The sequence below is a fragment of the Lepidochelys kempii genome, chromosome 28 (genome assembly GCF_965140285.1).
Source record: "Lepidochelys kempii isolate rLepKem1 chromosome 28, rLepKem1.hap1, whole genome shotgun sequence".
Classification (NCBI taxonomy): Eukaryota; Metazoa; Chordata; order Testudines; family Cheloniidae; genus Lepidochelys; species Lepidochelys kempii.
Window position 1 is genome coordinate 5,889,589 of NC_136407.1, and position 20,192 is coordinate 5,909,780.

At 52.2% G+C, this 20,192-nt stretch overlaps 3 non-coding genes across 3 annotated transcripts; 1 reads left to right on the plus strand and 2 right to left on the minus strand.

Annotated features, from left to right (window-relative positions):
• The first annotated feature begins 8,151 nt into the window (after positions 1-8,151).
• TRNAT-UGU (transfer RNA threonine (anticodon UGU)) lies at positions 8,152-8,225 on the plus strand. The gene has a single exon. It is a non-coding gene; the product is annotated as a tRNA-Thr (tRNA).
• A 1,913-nt stretch (positions 8,226-10,138) lies between these two features.
• TRNAS-GCU (transfer RNA serine (anticodon GCU)) lies at positions 10,139-10,220 on the minus strand. Its single transcript has one exon. It is a non-coding gene; the product is annotated as a tRNA-Ser (tRNA).
• Positions 10,221-19,578: 9,358 nt separating this feature from the next.
• Positions 19,579-19,650, minus strand: TRNAM-CAU (transfer RNA methionine (anticodon CAU)). Its single transcript has one exon. It is a non-coding gene; the product is annotated as a tRNA-Met (tRNA).
• Between the last annotated feature and the right edge of the window lie 542 nt (positions 19,651-20,192).

The following is a 20,192-nucleotide window of genomic DNA, read 5'->3' on the forward strand; positions in this document are numbered from 1 at the left end:
ACTCCTTTTCTTTTAGCATTTTCTCAGCACGGCAGAATCTCGGATCTCGCTCTGCAAGGAAAGAGCGTGGGGAAGCGTGATGTGAAATGAACTAATGCCCGTTCCCAAACCTCCACAACGGCCCTTCTCGCCCGATCAGGCTGCAGAACGACGCTCACGTTTCGTTCCGGTTCATCCCGTCCTCCCATGGGACACGGGAGCGACATAGCTGCAGGGGAGCCAGCTCAGGTCGGGATTATTGGGGGGGTTCTGATCTGTTCCTGCAGGAGGGAGAGGGACAGGAAATACACGGGAGAGGGGAAGGTTTGCACCGTCTGGTTTGGAGGTTGGAGCGGGGACAGGAAATGCACAGGGTGGAGAAAGGGAGGAGACCAGGGGGTGGCAGACCTGCTGGGAGTTGTTTAATAAGTGGCCTAGATTCTTGGAACAGACCCATGAGGTTCGGAGGTGGAAGTGCTCCAATTTGGTGAACAGAAAATAACGCACGTAGATGGGGCTGGGAAAAAGGACCAGACTCCTAGTGCTGGAGCCTGACCCAACTAACCAGTGGGTGCCTTTAAATATGAAGGGGGAAGCCACCAGTCAGGCTTAGGGGAGATTCTCCTGCCTCATATCCAGCTCCTCACAAGGAGGAAGGTGTTGGGCTTCCTACAAGAGATCTCTCCCTAGACTCTGCTCGGGGCAGCATCTCCGGTATCAGTCTGTGGCTAGTAGGTGTGTGATGGATCTGCTGGGAGAGAGGAGGGGTGTCTCTTCGCCCCCTCACCCTGGTGTTTCCTGGGTGGTCTGAGTGGGGTTGGGGTGGGACTCTGTTGGCTGCGGTCCACCCAGAGTTTCCGTTTGATTGGCTCCTCTCCCCGGTGAATAGTGGGGCTGTGAGTGGGGCAGCAGGTCCTGAGTGTGGGGCTCTGGCTCTTTCAGGGGCTGGTGACCTTCGAGGAGGTGGCTGTGTATTTCACCAGGGAAGAGGGGGCTCTGCTGGACCCCGCTCAGAGAGCCCTCTACAGAGACGTCATGCAGGAGACCTATGAGACTGTGACCTCGCTGGGTAAGGGTTCCTGTCCCCTTGGTTCTTGGAAGGGGAACTGAAGAGATGAGGTTCACGCCACCCCCACAATGCCACCTCTGCTCTGTCCTGTTCCAGCATCACCCCAGCATGCCAGTGACACACACACGACCAGAGACCCTCCCCTGCTGCTGAATGCTGTGGGAAGAGAGCACAGGAGCAGAATCGCACAGTGTCAAATATCTCCTGTTTGCACAAGTAAAACGGGGGGTTAGGTCCAGCATAACGAGCAGAAGCTTCCTACCCCTGGCCTTCTCTCAAACCCTGAGCCTTCTCCACCCAGACCAGAATGTGCTTGGGGTGTAAGAAGCAGGCTGCTGGGGTCAGAGCGGCTGGTCCAGGGTTACTGATCACACAGACCTTGAATGCTGGCTGGGGGAATCCAGACAAGGGAGCTCCAGCAGCAGAACATTGAAACTCAGCCAGGATTACAGATGACACAACTCCTCACTGCTCCGGATTGCCCCGTGCATGGGACAATGGCCTCGGTTGCTGGTGAAAATCCTTGAGACCTGGAGAGTTGCTCCCCGCATCCCCATGTGCACTAACCACAATCTACCTTCTCTGCAGACTTGGTTTTTTGAGTCCCTCATTCCTGAAGTCACATGACCCCGATTCTTATTTTTCACATTCTGCTTTTCTAGACTATTTAGAGTCTGTTGCTTCTGAATGATAGTTTCTAATTTCCCAGTGTTCTCCACAGCCAGGGATTTTCCTACTCCCTCCCATTGCACTGGACTCACTAGGTTCCCTGGTATTTAAGAACGGCCACACTGGGACAGACCAAAGGTCCATCTAGCCCAGTGTCCTGTCTTCCGACAGTGACCAGCGCTGGGTGTCCCAGAGGGAATGAACAGAACAGGGAATCATGAAGTGATTCATCTCCTGTCACCCATTCACAGCTTATGACAAACAGAAGTTAGGGACACCATCCCTGCCCATCCTGGCTAATAACCATTCACGGACCTGTCCTCGATAGATTTCTCGTGATGTTTTTTGTTTTTTGTAACCCTATTATAATCTTGGCCTTCACAACGTCCTCTGGCAAGGAGTTCCCCAGGTTGACTGTGCGTTGTGTGAAGAAATACTTCCTTTTGTTTCTTATAAACCTGCTGCCTATTAATTTGATTGGGTGATTCCTAGTCCTTGTGTTCTGAGAAGGAGTAAATGACACTTCCTTCTTTACTTTCTCCACAGCAGACATGCTTTTATAGACCTCTCTCATATGCCCTCTTGTCTCTTTTCCAAGCTGAAAAGTCCCAGTCTTACATATCTCTCCTCATACAGAAGCTGTTTCATACTCCTAGTCCGGGTTTTTTTGCCCTTTTCTGAACCTTTTCCAATTGCAATGTATCTTTCTTGAGATGGGCCGACCACATCTGCACACAATATTCAAGATGTGGGCGTACCATGGATTTATATAGAGGCAAGTTATGTACTGTCTTATTATCTGTCCCTTTCTTAATGATTCCCAACACCCTGTTCGCTTTTTGACTGCCTCTGCACCCTGAGTGGATGTTTTCAGAGAACTATCGACAATGACTCCAAGATCCCTCTCTTGAGTGGAAACAGCTAATGTAGACCCCATCATTTTATATGTATAGTTGGGATTATGTTTTCCAATGGGCTGCACTAGGTGCTATCCTGACATCTAGGACTGCTGAGATCCTGCATTCAGTGATATCCCTGCCCTTCCTGTTCCCTTTCTCCACTGAACCCCACCAGCCCATTCTTAGTGTTCCCAGCTTCCCCAGGACTCTCTCGTTGTGTCTGGACCTCTCTCTCTCTGCAAGAAGCAGTTCCAGGGAGACTTGTCCTCTGTCTGGAGTCTTCAACTTCTGGGACATGGATTTACTTTCTCTGTGTTTTAGGAGATGCTTTGAAATTGAGTGTCTGTGACATTAACCACAGTGCAATCTTGACTGGTTGAACAGCTGTTTCCCCTCAGTTGCCCAAGCTGGGGTGGCTTTTACACTGCTTTACTGTGAGAACAGCCACTCCTGGGCAGTTAACACCCAGTCTCCAGCATGTAACTCGCTGCCAGCTACACAGTATTGAGCGCTGTTAGTTAGCGACTCACGAATTACAGTGCACCACAGGAGAATCCCAGAAAAGTCTCTGGTCCCGGACTTTTGTGCATCTTTCACTGTCTAGCACACTACTGAACGACGCAAGGTCATATGAAGTCTGTCATTTCATCAGTGGAAAATGACACGTGCCGGCCTTGTGATCCCAAATGGATTTTCCAACACACTTTAATCCCAACACACTGGTTAGATGAAACAATAAAATGAGATGGCTAACTACCGGCAAAAAAACCATATTAATTGACTACAGGTAATGAGGTATAAAAGCCAGAATTGTTTACAAAAGAAATGCAAGATAAAACCCAAACTAACATCTAAGTTAACAAGCTAAAACGGATACAAAGCAAATGTTTCTCTCACTATATCCTGAGGCAGGCTGGCTGTCCTTTCAGCCAGAAGTCCCCCTAATTCGCCCCTGCTGCCAAGTTCAGTTTCTTCAGGAGCTGTCATGAGCAGAGGAAAAGGGGGAGAGAGAGAGTCTCAAGCATTTTCCTCCCCTCTTTTTATAATTCAGTCCTTTGTAGGACAAACAACTTCAGTTCTCAGCTGAGTCATGGTGACCGGCTGCCTGTTGTAGCTATGAGCTTCAAGTGGTCCCTGTGAAGGAATGTAAATGTCTTCTTCACACCTTCCCCCTCCTGGAGAATGGCAATTTGACCAGCTGCTTGCCTTGCTGTCTCTGAGGAACTGGTCTGAGGGTGTTCCACAGAATTGTAACTTTTTCACTAATATGAGACAGTAAAATCTCATAATTTTACATAGTGTTGCTACACATTTTAACAGGAGGATAATATTCTGTAGATTATGCATTTTCAAATGATACCTCAAACAAGCCATACTATGTAAATAATTGATCATAGTTTTCTAGAAGAGTGAACATAGGGGTTGTGACAGGGTCAGGCCAGATGGCTTCAAGTACCCTTCAAGTAGCATTTCTTTAATGAATTATAATTTCAATATAATTCATTCTATTTTCACAGAAACAAGGACTTTCAGGCTGTGGAAATGATGGTAACCAATGAGGCAACGAACGTGTCCGGTTCCAGTTTCAGACTTCCAGATACTCGCATGTTGAGTCCTGATTCTCTGGTTTTGTGTCTGATGCTCCGGCTTCACAATAAAGCTGAAGTTGGCACAGCTGCCCCAATGTAGCTGCACTGGTGTAGCATGCTATTACAGATGCTCTCAGCCAATGGGAGAGATCTCTGCCGTCGGACTTCATTAGTCCAGCCCCCTCAAGCTATATGTCCTGCTGACATAGCGCTATCTACACAGGGCGTTAGGGCTGTGTAACTACATTGCTCAACTCTGGATTTTTCACACCCCTGAGCAATATAGTTATACCGATAAATGCCTTTAGTGTAGGACAGTTTTCTCTTGTGTTTTATGCATTTACATCCCTTCTCCTCTACCTCCTCCTACTTTGAAAGATTAAAAAGTGTGAAAAGAGAGATTTTTTTTTTCCTCGTGATGCAAACATTCCCACATAGGAGACCCCTTCCACCAACACACATGGCAGAAGAACCAGCGATATATGAACTCAGAGAATTGGTTGGGACCTACGTTGGGACAAACCAGAACTAGAGCCAAGGTTCAGTTGTTGGCAATGGGGATTAAAAGAAAATGAACTCATATGATAAGAATTTGAGCTCTTTGAATATGTTATTGTTTCCAATGAAAATGAATTTATTGGTTAAAGAGTAGGAGACTAATTGTGTGATAATCTGAATCACTTTGTAAAACAAAGTGTCTCATTTTTTTGTTTTGTTAGTCATACAGGAAGTGACAGCTGATCTTGAAAAGTTAATTTGCTTTAATTTACCCCCTGTAGTGTAAGGAGTTCTGGTAGAAAACCTCACTCCAATAGATGTGAGGTTTTTCTGGTAGAAAACCTCACTCCAATAGATTTTAAATTTTTGTGTTTCAAATAGAACTTATTTTGCTTAGTTTCAAAGTCTATTTCTAGTGAAAGCAAAATTATTCGAAGAGACAATTTGTAGAAGTTTTTACAAGTTCTTACACTTAGACTGTAAGGGTCACTGACTTCCCCACTTCTCTAATTTGCAAAGGAAAGTCATCTGTCATAGGATGTGTTCAGCAGGTAGGAAAGTTGCAGTCCTCAACCACCAAGGAAAAGGCTGAAGTCCATTACCTTTTAGGTCAAGAAGCCATCTAAAGTCTGGTCTATGCTGAAAAGCGATGTTGACGTAGCCACCTCTCTCAGGGGTGTGAAAAGTCCACTCCACTGAGAGAAGTAGTTAATGTGACCTCAGCCCCAGCGTAGACAGTGTTAGGTTGTCAGAAGAATACTTCCAGTGTTTGAAGTATAGACAGAGCCTGAGACAGACCGATCCCCTATGGGAAGTGAGTCATGACATGAATTCCAATTTTGACCCATTTCCCTATATGTGAGAGAGGTACTAGTATGGAGGGCTGGGCCAGCTGTCCGATCGCCTGGTTCCTCAACTGTAGCTACAGCTCTTAGTACCCATCCACCCAAAGACTGAGAGAAATGGAGAGTTCCAACTGTTGTTATTTTAGTATCTTATTGTTCCTTTCTCTGTTTTTTGTGCTGGCCTTTCTATTATACCAGGGGGTGAGGGTATAGCTCAGTGCTTGTTGTGACAAAGCTCTGTCCTTGTCTCTATGGGTCCCACGTTTCCTGGTGGATTTTGCTAGCCTCAGAGGCTCACTGTGACCCTCCACACAGCCCTTCTCTCTCTCTAGAGGCAAGGGCCACAGCTTACTGAGCCATCATAAGCCAGCAAGGGAGGTGAGGAGAAGCAACCCTCCCTCGCACAATCTCTGTTTCCCAGTATCCATGATTAATCAGGGAGGGGAGGGGGGAGCCCGGGCCCGCCCTCTACTCTGGGCTCCAGCCCAGGGACCCTAAAAGTAGCAGCTATGGTAGCTGACTTTTGGGAAATAGGACGTGTACAATTCCCTGGGCCGCTTCCCCACAGCAGCCCCCACTCAGTATCTCCTTCGCTGTTACCTCAGGGCCTCCTTCCTTGCACCTGATGTGGATTTGCACTGCTTGGTTCCTCCAACAGCACGGCTTCCTCCTACAGATCCTGACACATGCGCCTCACTGACGAACTGGGAGGCTTTTCACTAGTTCCAGCCAGGCCTTGATGGGCTTCAGGTATTCCAATCAACCTAGCTATCTCCACTGCTTTCTAAAAGGATCTTAATTGGCCCCAGGTGTCTTGATTAACCTGAAACAACTGCCATTTGGTTACTATGGTACCAAGGATTTGTTTAGCCTGGGGCTAAAATACCTGTTCCTCACTACTTTACTATAGCCGTCTTGCCTTGCCCCGTCGCAATGTGTGACAAAAGCTTATTGGTGCCAATTGGCAAAGGGGTCACTGTCATTCACAAGCAACTCCTGTCTCAGACCTGACAAATTCACCACACCTAGGACCCAGAGCAGGGGTGGTGGAATCTTCCTTACAGTGGGGGGGCCACCGGCGTCCGAACTGTGACGTCCCCATGACACCCCTTTCCCCCCAGCCCTCACTCACTCCGCCCCTTCTCCCTGAGGCCCCAATCTCACACGGCCCCTTCTCCCTGATGCCACCCCTCCCTCCGAGGCCACACCCACAGAACGCCTCTTCCCCCAAGGCTCCACCTTGTTCCCCCGTCCGTCGTCCGTTCTTAGGGCTGCTAAAAAGTGCTGGGCCCATGGCCCTCTGAACGCCCCTCGTCCTGCACCCTGACACACAGCCAGGCAGGCAGCAGTGTGTGTGAGTGTGTGTATGTGACAGAGACTGCTGGGCTGTGCTGAGCCAGTGCGGGAAGTGGGGGCTGATGTCGGGGCTGTCGCGCTCCCCCTGACTCAGGACTGGGGTGTCCCCCCTCCCCCTGACTCAGGACTGGGGTGTCCCCTCTCCCCCTGACTCAGGACTGGGGTGTCCCGCTCCCCCTGACTCAGGACTGGTTGCTTCCAGCAGCTGTCTGAACTTAGGGACAGCGTGCCAACACACTCACTCTTCCACAACACACACGCTCCCCGAGCACACACACTGTCTGTCCCCAACACACACACACTCTCTGCCCACCACGCCCACGGCAGCTGAAAAGCAGCTGGCAATCGAGTCGGATGCCCATGGAACAATGGGATAGAGAAACCTGCCTCGTGTGGCTGCCCACGAGGCATTGCAAACCCTTCCCAAAGCACCCTGCGGCCAGTTGCACAGTGGGATAGCGTCCCACAATGCACTGCTCTCTGTGGCGATCCAAGAGCTGCTAGCCTGGATGCGCTCCGGTGACACAAGCAGCCTAGTGTGGACATGCAACAGCGGCTTAATTAAAACGCTTTAACTAAAGCAGAATAACTCTGTCGTATAGAGACGTAGCCTGGCTCCCACTGGGGCCAAGGATGCTCAGGCCCTGAAACTGAAGAGCCACAACTTCCTCCGGGCAGGTGCCTCATGGGAGGGGCAGAGAGGTGTGAGCGGTTCTCAGGGCAGGTGAGGGGAGGGGACAGAGAGGAGTGTGTGGCAGGCTGGGCAGGTCTCATGGGAGGGCTCAGAGAAGTGTGGGTGGCGGGCAGAGTCTGTCTCAGGAGAGGGGGCAGAGAAGTGTGGGTGGCAGGCAGACCGTGGGGTAGAGGGCGGAGAGGCACGAGCCGCCGGCAATGAGGCCTTGGGGGAGGAGAGGAGCGAGCGAAAGGTGGACCAGCAGGCCTCAGCCAAGGAGGCAGAGTGGGTGGGAAGAAGTCCCCCTGTTAATCCAGTGCTATCTACACTGGGATTAGGTTGGCATAATGGCATTGCTCAGGGGGGTTAAATTTTTTACCCCGCAAAGTAATGTCGTTACACTGACTTAATTTTGTAGCGCAGACTTGTCCAAAGAATCACACACACACCTTGGGAGCAAAACTTCACCTGCTTCTCTGCTTTACAGAATCCAACACAAGCAACGCTTGTCCGGCCGTGGGGGGCGTTGGCAGGGAGTCAGGTGTGGGCAGACACCATACGTTAGCCAGAGACGGGCACCATGGCTTAGCGGGCTAAAGCACCTGTCTTGTAAACAGGAGATCCTGGGTTCAACTCCCAGTGGTGCCTTGTTGAGTGGCTTTTGGGGCACCTGGTACTGGCTGCTTTCAGAAGACAAGATACAGAGATAGGTGGACCTTTGGTCTAGCCTAGTGATGCTGGTTTTGCTGTTTAAATTACACGCACAGGCACTGATGATAGAGTGACTGAAAGTTTGGGTGTTAAGAGCTGATAGGTCAGTGGTGCAGTCCCCTCGCAGATGACCCCCTCCCTCTGGGACAGGGGCAGGTCCGAGCTCTCACACCAAGTGGCTCATTGGGGCTGCCAGAATCTGTGGGCGGCTCATTCAGTTTACGCCGAGGGTTGAGTCCTGCTTTGAGCGTGTCTGAGAATGAAAATCCTAAACCTCCCTTTCAAATAACGAATGCAGCAGGACGTGTTTTTTGTCCCTGCCCCAAAGCAGACAGAAAAATGGAGAAATGTCATTGGGTCCAGGGGAATACTTCACTGCGGTTTTACCATTTCCACTTGCTAAACTCCCTCCCAACCTTCTGGGCTCCTAGAACAGGTTCCTGAGCCTGAGCCGAGACATGTACACTGCAACTTTACAGCCCAAGCCGCTGTCCTGGATTAATGTGACACGGGCCAGCCGTGGGTGATTCATTGCACTGTAGACATATCCCAACGTTATGTCTCCACAGCGATTAAAACACCCAGGGCACCTGACTCAGGCTTCTGGGGCTGCAGCTGCAGGGCTATAAAATGACAGTGGAGACAGATGGGCTTGAGCTCAATCTCTGAGGTCCCATGAGGGGTGAGGGTTTCCAAACCCAGGCTTCAGCAGGAACACCAGTATCTGCACCCCAGTTTTGAGCCCCACAGCTTGAGCTCCAGGAGCCCACGTCAGGTGGCCCAGGCCAGCCCTGCTGCCATCTTTATCCCGGGAGAGAGGGACTCTACGGGGACGTCTCCATTGCAGTGTCAGCCCAGGGGTGGCAGGCTGTGCTCAAAGCAGCACCCTGGAAGCCCCATAGTCACCACTCTCATACAATTAAGGGATGGTTTGTACAAAGTCGGCCTGGTGAGCTATCATTGTAAAAGTCGTGATCTGTTGAAGGCTAATACCTGGGTGGATGGTGTGTGCTAGGCTTGTCTGGGAAGTGGTGGAGTTTTGCTCTGGGTGCGTCACTGAAATATGTGATGAGGCTGGGAAATGGCCACCGCCAGCCTTTCCGGTGTGACGCTGGAGGAGCCAGACTCGCTGCTGGCTCAGTGAAGATATCCATGCTCCCAAGGACTCTCCCAGGAACTGTGTACAATGCGGACTCCTCCGAGACAGCCCGGAGACAATGGACACTGCTTGACTCACATCAAGGCAGAGGAACTTCCTAGCAAGTTGGAAGAAACTATGAAAGAGGGGAAGAGACGTCATGACTTGGCCTCTCTCCCCCGCAATTCAACACCTGGAAACACATCTGGAGGACAAAGACTGAACTGAAATAATTCAGAGATCAGAAGAGAAGAATAATAATCCATTCAAATCAAAGTCCCCAAACAGACTAGTATTGGTTTCTCAGCAGAAAACTTTCCATGTGGGGGATTTTATTTTCCCACTCAGACCTTGCCAAGGGAAGCAGAGAGAAAATCTTTGAGTTGCCTCCTTCAGAACAGCTTGGCCTAGACACTCTAGCTGTGGGCCACTGTCGTGGCCTTGCTGAGGTGGGGGCATTTTAATTATTTGTGCAGGTCTCAGGGTGTTTGGGGGAGATTATGAGGATGTTACCTTTTGAGATAAAAACTAAGAAATACGGAACAAAGAGAATTATTTGAGAAATCTCGGATTTAGAAATATTTTATTGAAAGCAAGGGAGGTCTGAGTTTCTGAGAAGGTTTTTGTTTACAGGAAGCAATGTGGCTTGGTCTATCATTGTACCAAAGGGGAGATGGCGGTTTGTGAAGAAGGGGAGAAGACTAAATGCACACAACAAAGATGGGATTTGAACCCATGCGTGCAGAGCACAATGGATTAGCAGACCATCACCTTAACCACTCGGCCACCTCATCTGAGCTGCCAAAGAAGAGATGGGAGGAGATGTCTAAGGCCAGCAGAGGTAGGGACAATAAGGAGTTTTTAAATACCAAGTTTAAGGAGGGTCTGAATAACCTCCCCCTTCACATCTAGTGATGAGCTGGGGGAAAGACTTCAGGAACAGACCGTGTTTACATAGACAGGCCTCCTCTGCCTAGGTATGCAACAAGTATCCTTTGAATAAAAAAAACAAAATATAAAGGTAATTCTTCGGTTTTCCTGCAGTCAGGCAAAAAAATGTAAAAAGAAAGGGTCATTTTTAAGCAATCATCTGTCACCACCCAGGGGCTGGGGAATGTTTATTTTGTTTTTCAGACATTTTATGGGCAAGCTGGCACCAGTGGAAGAAAACCCAGAACGCCGTGGGTCCCCTGTCGCAACAAAACATTGTGTTCTGTGTTTGTCTTGTTGTTCCTGTTATTTTGGTGGATACTGTAAATTCTTCAGGCGTGACACCCCCTTTTAATTGGGCATGTCGTGCTGCCCCTTTCGGGGCCAAGGGAAAATGTACCCTAATTCAACCTCTTCCACCCTCTACTCCGCCACCTCCCTCCAAATTACCTCTGACACCCCCATCCCCACGGTGGTCTACCCCCATCCAGAGACCTGTGGTTCTTAATGCAACTGGTTTACAAATGACTATCACTCTGTTCCCCACTGACTGGTCTCTCAGTACAAGATTTCCTAACTGTTCTCAGTTTACCAAAGTAGGTGAAAGAATGTTGCTATGAGGAATTTCAAACTCATTTGAATTGGATGGAGGGGAATTAAACAAGCACATCCGAAAACGGCGAGCCCTCACAAATTACCTCTGGGAAGGCTGAAACTCACTGCAGGAAGCTGACTCAGCAGCTCGAATCCAATACTTGGAACGTGCCCTGGGGCTGCTGGATGGGGGGGATTATAACAGGGGTTTGCATTTAGCTCAACCAACCTTTTGTTGGGAAATGTTATTCTAAGCCTCGATCAGGGTTGGACGAGACCTCAGGAGGTATCTAGCCCAACCCCCTGCTCAAAGCAGGACCAACCCCAACTAAATCATCCCAGCCAGGGCTTTGTCAAGCTGGGACTTATAAACCTCTGAGGATGGAGATTCCACCACCTCCCTAGGGAACCCATTCCAGTGCCTCACCACCCTCCTAGTGAAATAGTGTTTCCTAATATCCAACCTAAACCTCCCACCACTGCAACTGGAGATCATCACTCCTTGTTCTGTCATCTGCCACCACTGAGAACAGCCAAGCTCCATCCTCTTTGAAATCCCCCTTCAGGTAGTTGAAAGCAGCTATCAAATCCCCCCTCATTCTTCTCTTCCGTAGACTAAATGAACCCCGTTCCCTCAGCCTCTCCTCATAAGTCATGTGCCCCAGCCCCCTGATCACTTTTGTTGCCCTCCGCTGGACTCTCTCCAATTTGTCCACATCCTTTCTGTAGTGGGAGGGTGGGGCGAAAACTGGATGCAATACCCCAGATGTGGCCTCATCAGTGCCCAATAGAGGGGAATAATCACTTCCCTCAATCTGCTGGCAATTCTCCTACTAATGCAGCCCAATATGCTGTTAGCCTTCCTGGCAAAAATGGCACACCGCTAACTCCAGTCCAGCTTCTCATCCAGTGTAATCCCCAGGTCCTTTTCTGCAGAACTGCTCCTTAACCTGTCAGTCCCCAGCCTGGAGATGTGCATGGGATTCTTCCTTCCTAAGTGCACGACTCTGCACTTGTCCTTGTTGAACCTCATTAGATTTATTTTGGCCCAATCGTCCAATTTGTCGAGGTCACTCTGGGCCCCCCTATCCCTACCCTCCAGCATATCAACCTCTCCCCACAGCTTAGTGTCATCTGCGAGCTTGCAGAGCATCCAGATCTTTAATAAAGATGTTGAACAAAACCAGTCCCAGGACTGACCCCTGGAGCACTCCGCTTGATACTGGCTGCCAGCTAGAAATCGAGCCATTGATCAGTGCCCGTTGAGCCTGACAATCTAGCCACCTTTCTAACCACCTTATAGTCCATTCATACAATCCATATTTTTGTAACTTGCTGGCAAGAATCATGTGGGAGACCGTATCAAAAGGTTTGCTAAACTCAATATTTATCACATCCACCACTTTCCCCATATCCACAGAGCCAGTTATCTCATTGTAGAAGGGAATCAGGTTGGTCAGGAATGACTTTCCCTTGGTGAATCCATGTTGACTGTTCTTGATCACCTTCCTCTCCTCCAAGTGCTTCAAAACAGTTTCCTTGAGGACCTGCTCCATGATTTTTCCGGGGACTGAGGTGAGGCTGACCGGTCTGTAGTTCCCTGGGGTCTTCTTCTTCCCTTTTTTAAAGATAGGCACTGTATTTGCCTTTTCCCAATCATCCGGGACCTCCTCCAATCAGCAGAAGTTTTAAAAGATAATGGCCATTGGCTCTGCAATTACATCCGCCCATTCCCTCGGCACCCTCGGATGCCTTAGACCTGGGCCCGTGCACTTGTGCACGTCCAGCTTTTCTAAATAGTCCTTAATCTGTTCTTTCACCACTGAGAGCTGCTCACCTCCTCCCCATACCATGTTGCCCAGTGCAGCAGTCTGGGAGCTGACCTTGTCTGTGAAGACCAAGGCAAATGAAGCATTGAGTCCTTCAGCTTTTTCCACATCAACTCTCACTAGGTTTCCTCCACCATTCAGTAAGGGGCCCACGCTTTCCCTGACCTTTTTCTTGTTGCTAACATACCTGTAGAAACCCTTCTTGTTACCCTTCACATCCCTTGCTAGCTGCAACTCCAATTGTGTTTTGGCCTTCCTGATTACACCTCTGCATGCTCAAGCAATATTTTTGTACTCCTCCCTAGTCATCTGTCCAAGTTTTCACTTCTTGTAAGTTTCCTTTTTGTGTTTAAGTTCACCGAAGATTTCACTGTTAAGCCAAGCTGGTCGCCTGCCATATTTGCTATTCTTTCTGCACATCGGGATGGTTTGTTCCTGTGCCCTCAATAAGGATTCTTTAAAATATAGCCGGCTTTCATGGACTCCTTTCCCCCTCATATTAGCCTCCCAGGGGATCCTGCCCATCAGTTCCCTAAGTGAATCAAAGTCTGATTTTCTGAAGTCCAGGGTCCGTATTTTGCTATTCTCCTTTATTCTTTTTTTGAGGATCCTGAACTCAACCATCGGTCACTGCTGCCCAGGTTGTCCTCCACTTCTTCTTTCCCTCCTAATTCTTCCCTGTTTGTAAGCAGCAGGTCAAGAGGAGAACATCCCCTGGTTGGTTCCTCCAGTGGTTCCACCAGGAAGTTGTCCCCAACACTCTCCAAAAACTTCCTGAGGACTTGAGACTATGTACCATTTTCTGGTGGCTTGTTTTTTTACCCAGCAGGTGTGGGAACTTCTGGCTACATGATGGCTTTTCCCAGACTTGGTTGGACCGGATTATTTACAGCTAGCCTTAGGTTTGTTCCTGGACAAATGAGGGCAAGCCACAGGGTGCCAGAAGAACCAGCTGCAGTTGAAGAAGGGTGCCCTCAGCAGGGGCTGCCATATAGTGGGCGGATGTCAGAGGGCACACGGCACCTAATCAATGCCTTAGCATTGGATCATCTTTGGCAGAGCCGCTGTCAGGAGCATATTGAGTGACGAAGGCAGTTCCCTGAAGCAGTGGTTAACAGGCTTTATGTGGCTGTTGAATGGCTGCCCGTGGTGGAAAAAAAGTGAGTCTGTAGCAGAGTGGAGGTGAGTATGGACTGGGCTCTGGGATCAGGATGGGCCTTGATTCCCTCCTGCTGGTCTTTGTTTCTAGGTAAGAAGGGGTTTTCCACGAGCAACTGGGAGCAGGTCAGTTTTGTGTTCTGGCACTGTATCATGTCCTCCAGGTTTCTTGTAAGCACACAGGGCCCTTAACGAGGACTCAGTACTGAGAATTGGCCCAGAAAGTGTGCATTACTAGCAATCGCTGTCTCGTTGGAGTCTGGTTTCGGAGTTTTTTTGTTAAAGAATTGCCGCTTTTAGGTCTGTAATCGAGTGACCAGAGAGACTGAAGTGTTCTCCGACTGGTTTTTGAATGTTATAACAGGCTCCAACGAGAGACAGCTGAATTGGAATTAATTTGCAAACTGGATCCAATTAACTTAGGCTTGAATAGAGACTGGGAGTGGATGGGTCATTACACAAAGTAAAACTATTTCCCCATGTTTATCCCCCCACCACCACCCACTGTTCCTCAGATGTTCTTGTCAACTGCTGGAAATGGCCCACCTTGATTATCATTACAAAAGGTTTCCCTCCCCGCCTCCCTCTGCTCTCCTGCTGGTAATCGCTCACCTAACCTGATCACTCTCATTACAGTGTGTATGGTAACCCCCATTTTTTCATGTTCTCTGTGTATATAAATCTCCCCACTGTATTTTACACTGCATGCATCCGATGAAGTGGGCTGTAGCTCACGAAAGCTTATGCTCAAATAAATTGGTTTGTCTATAAGGTGCCAGAAGTCCTCCTGTTCGTTTTGCGAATACAGACTAACACGGCTGCGACTCTGAAACCTGTCAGTATTAAACAGTAACTATTTTAAAACCCCTTTTCTGCTTATCCCAATAATTCAATCAAAGTGCGTTTTAGGCTTAATATAAAAGTGGGGAGAAAAGGTCAATCCATTGTAAAGAGTAGATTAAAGAATAAATTAAGCATTTCAAATAATGTTAAATATAACAAATGTGTTTTGACTTTATAAGGGGGGGGCGCACTCGGAGGCTTGCTTTGTGAACGGGGTCACCAATTTAAAAAGTTTGAGAACCACTGGGTTACACAGGGAAAGGGGAGAGAGAGACACTGAAAAGGGCCTGCAGGGGAAATACCTGGGGAGAGAGGTTGCCAGCTCCCAAATCTGCCCCGCTCCATGTACTGCCCCATCCTTGGGCTGATCATCCCAGTGCTGTGGGCCTGGATCTCCAAAGCCCAGGACATCACAAATCCCCCTCTCTGCCAAGGGCAGAGACGATTCCTTCAGGCCAGGCCCCTTCCTCACTGAATAATTGCACACATTCATTGGTGCTCCTCTCCCCTGCTTCTTTCTGTAACCCTTCTGCCAGTTGCAGTCGGCAGCAACACGGCCCAGGTTCAATATCTAGGGGCTCCTTTTCAACAACACAACAAAGAACCCGCTCGAGCCCTGACCCAGTAACCTGGGACCAGGGCCACCCAGAGGATTCAGGGGACCTGGGATCTTCGGCGGCGGGGGTCCTTCCGCTCTGGGTCTTCGGGGCACTTCGCTGAAGTCACGGAGCGGAAGAACCCCTTGCTGCCGAAGAGCTGGAGCAGAGGCAGGTCTTCTGCAGTGGGTCCTTCACTCTGGGTGTGTTCGGCGGCACTGAGGGACCCGCAGCTGCAGTGCCGCCAAAAACTCTCATGGGGGCCCCTGAAAACTCCCGTGGGGGCCTGGGGCAAATTGCCCCACTTGCCCCCACCCCCCATCTGGGTGGCCCTGCCCGGGACAATTCCACACCACCCCCTGGGTGCCTCTTGAGGGAATGCTTCCCCCCTTACAAGCACCGAGTCTGAGGCTGTGTCTACACTCCCAATGCCAACGACGGGTTTCGCTCGGTAACGATCCACAGCCGTGCAGGCTGACACCCATTCGTTTTCATCCTCGGGCTCAGGAAAACCACAAAAGCCTCTTCTTTTGTAGGGGGCCAGGCAAAAATAAGGTGACACTAAATTATCCTAGGTTTAGGCTGGATATTAGGAAACACTTTTTCCCTAGGAGGGTGGTGAAACACTGGAATGAGTTCCCTAGAGAGGTGGTGGAATCTCCTTCCTTAGATATTTTTAAGGTCAGGCTTGACAAAGCCCTGGCTGGGATGATTTAGTTGGGGGTTGGCCCTGTTTTGAGCAGGGGGTCGGACTAGATACCTCCTGAGGGCCCTTCCCACCCTGATCTTCTATGATTCTATGATTCTGATTGCTGAAAGCAGGTTCAGGGGGTTGCGTATTTTTGAAAGAAAAAAGCGATGCTGAAAAAAGGAACACAGACAAAAATTGTCGGTAAAGGCTAATGTCCTGAATGGGAACTCAGCAGCGGTTTGTAACTGGGGGAGGCGTACAGTCTGAATGTGTATGACCCGACCCCATCCCCCACTCCCTCCCCGCCTAGCAGGAGGGCTTGGTACTCTCTCTGTGCATCGGTGTGATGGCTGAGGGGTTGACTAAGCAGTGACCATCCAAGGAGGTTCCCTGAGTAGGCTGCACTCCTGAGGAGATTCTGTACACGATATTTTAAAATTCTGCACGTTTTATTTGTCAGTAAATACATGTGGAGGCTCCAGCTCAGCAGTGAGGAGCACAGGCTGCTGGATGAAAGGAGGTGGGAGATCACCCTGCAGTCCCCTCTCCCCTCCTGGGAAACAGACTTCGTGGCGAGGCTGCACCCCTCTGCTGCCTACACCAGGAGCCCAAACCGACTCCCCAGAACTGCTCAGGAGGGGTGCGTGACCACTCTTGTGGCTCCCCTTTGCTCCCGCCCATCAGAAAGCCATTTTTCCTGCAGGGAAGCAAAGAAATCTACGGGGGGACATGCATTCTGCACGTGCGCAGTGGTGCAGAATTACCCCCGGAGTAAAGTTTGAATCTTGCAGGTGGCTTTGCAGAGTATGAATCAGACTGCCTGTGCCCCAGAAATACCACTCTGCTCTTCCAGGAAAAAAGTCCCTCCTGCAAAAGAAGTCACATGACTGGAGTCATAGCTAAGGCTCCTGGGTATTGTTAGTAAAAGTCGTGGACAGGTCATGGCCCCTGACCTATACCATAAATACCCCTGATTGAATCTTGGGGGGGGGAATGTGGGGGGCCCACAGCACCAGCTGTGGGGAGGGGAAGCTCCAGGGGGTCCACTGTGCCGCTGGGGAGGGGCCATTTCCTGCCCATTTCCCTTCTGGCTGGAGCATGAGGAGAGTGTGTTTGTGGTTAATGACGTTGCTGTCGACTATTTCCATTCCCCACCTCAACAATTCGGACAGTCCCTTTTCCCGTCGTATCACCAACACCTCAGCGACGACAATAGCAGGGGGCAGGGTTTTGCTGGGATGCTAAGACTTTCCAGGAGGTTGGTGGCACCTTTCTTTCCTCCCCAGGGAGTAAACTCTGCTTCTTATTCCATCCTTGACCTTTCAAGGAACAGCAGCAACAGCAGGAAGAAAGAGGAGAGGGAATATCTCACTGCCAGGGCTGAAGGTGGCCACGTCCTCTCTGTCTCACCATTGCCATTGCAGGAGAAAAGGTTTCAATGGAACTGAATGCCCTGGCTCAGACAAGAGACACAGGGAGGTTTTCCTGTTCATGCATCTGTGCAAAGGGAATTGTGTCGCTGTGTGAAACTGAGGAGGGACATGAAACGCCTACACGGGGGCACAATGCCCTAAAGGATGGGCGTGAAGGAATCAGGCTGAGCAATGATTGAAATGGACTCACCTGGGATTGAAATGACATTTGTTTCTTTCCCACAAATGGCGAGAAATGTGACATTAATTCAGATGCGGGACTGAGGTTTCTTTAGCTCTTTGTAGAAACTTGAACTTGATTCCCAGGAAGGATAAGAGGGAAAGTCTGTCACTCTGGCCACTGCTGGGGGGGCCCTCTGCCACTCTGGCTGCCCTGGGACAGCTGCCGGGAGCCACGGGGCTCTGGCTGGGGAGAGCCGCATTGGCCACTGCTCAGGCCGTCCCCAGAGCCAGCCGCCCGGGGCCGTCCCAGCAGCGGCCGGTGTGGCTGCCCCCCAGGGCCGCCTGAGCAGCTGGCTCCGGGCGATTTAAAAGGGCCCAGGGGCCCCTGCCGCCACTCCCGGGGCTAACGTGGCTTCCTGCCCACCCTTGCTCCAGGCGGAGCGCCCCTCCCAGAAGCGTCTGGCACATCCCTGCAGCCCCTGTGTGGGGGGTGTCTCTGGCACACTGCCCCTGCGCCGAGCACCAATTCTGCCACTGTAAAGCTGCGGCCAACGGGAGCTGCAGGGGTGGGGCCTGTGGGCGCCCGGAGACCCTCCGCCCCCCCCCCCCCCCCCCGGCCACTTTGGAGCTGCTGCCAGATGGGGGTGCGGGTCACTTTCAGGAGCCACCCAAGATAAGTGCCACACCCCAACCCTCTGCCCCAGCCCAGATCCCTCACCCCACCCACACCCAAACTCCCTTCCAGAGCCTGCCAGTGTCCCCCCCTGCCCCCCAACCCCCTGCCCCAGCCCAGAGCCCACAACTCCCTCCCAGAGCCCAGCCCCCCTCCTGCACCCAAACTCCCTCCCAGAGCCTGCCAGTGTCCCCCCCCTGCCCCCCAACCCCCTGCCCCAGCCCAGAGCCCACAACTCCCTCCCAGAGCCCACCCCCCCTCCTGCACCCAAACTCCCTCCCAGAGCCTGCCAGTGTCCCCCCCCTGCCCCCCAACCCCCTGCCCCAGCCCAGAGCCCACAACTCCCTCCCAGAGCCCACCCCCCCTCCTGCACCCAAACTCCCTCCCAGAGCCTGCCAGTGTCCCCCCCTGCACCCCAACCCCCTGCCCCAGCCCAGAGCCCACAACTCCCTCCCAGAGCCCACCCCCACTCCTGCACCCAAACTCCCTCCCAGAGCCTGCCAGTGTCCCCCCCTGCCCCCCAATGCCCTGCCCCAGCCCAGAGCCCACAACTCCCTCCCAGAGCCCACCCCCCCTGCACCCAAACTCCCTCCCAGAGCCTGCCAGTGTCCCCCCCTGCCCCCCAATGCCCTGCCCCAGCCCAGAGCCCACAACTCCCTCCCAGATCCCACCCCCCCCTGCACCCAAACTCCCTCCCAGAGCCTGCCAGTGTCCCCCCCCCCCACCCGCAACGGCCTGCCCCAGCCCAGACCCCACACCTCCTGGATCCAAACTCCCTCCCAGAGCCTGCCAGTGTCCCCCCCTGCCCCCAACCCCCTGCCCCAGCCCAGAGCCCACAACTCCCTCCCAGAGCCCACCCCCCCTGCACCCAAACTCCCTCCCAGAGCCTGCCAGTGTCCCCCCCTGCCCCCCAACCCCCTGCCCCAGCCCAGAGCCCACCCCCCCGCACCCAAACTCCCTCCCAGAGCCTTAGGCGGAGCTGTGGGGGTGCGGGAGGGAGAGGGGAGGAACGGGGCAGGACTTGGACCCATTCTGGGCAGCACCAAAACTTATATAAACCTGGCCCCCCTGAGCCAGAGCCAGACCGTGCAGAGCTCTCTCCTGACAGGAGGGGACTCGGGGGGAGAGGGTGGCTGCGGGGGTTTTATTCCTGCCGTTCAGGGCCGGGGAAGGGTCACGCAGGGAGAGGAGGAATAAAGGGAGGCTGAACGCTGTCCAGGGCAGTCGGCAATAAAAGCCAGGCTAGCAGAGGATGGTTTCGATCCATCGACCTCTGGGTTATGGGCCCAGCACGCTTCCGCTGCGCCACTCTGCTGCCCGGGGAGCTCCCCACAGCGGGGCAGGGGAGAGCTGTGGCCAGGGGATTTAGGCGCTTTCCAGGAAGGGGCTTGTACACGGTGCCCAGTCTCCAAAGCCGAAATCAGAGGAGATCTCTGCATATCCCCAGCTGGGAAAACCAGCCCCCTTCCCCTTGCTTTTCTCCTGAGAGGATCCAGCCGGTCTCCTGCCCCCCCAGGCTGTGTGTGTGTTGGGGGGGGGGGGTTCCCCGATCCCCGAGTGTCCCAAACGCCCTGCGAGGGGCCCGCTGGGGCAGGGCCAGGCCCGGGGGGGGGGGGAGCCGCCCCTTCCTGCCCCCCCCAGCCCGGGGAGCCTTTGTGTGTTTGCAGCGGGGCCATGGCCGGGGCCGGGAGCGCAGCGCGGAGGCTGCTCCAGGCCGGCGGCCCGCGGGGCAGAGCCCGGGTGGGCGGCGGGGGCCGGGGACACGCGTGGGGCGGACGCGCTCCTGCCGCGGGGGGCGAGTGTCCCGGGCCGGAGCCACGGAGCCCGGGAGGGGCCCGGAGCCCAGGCTCGGCCGGG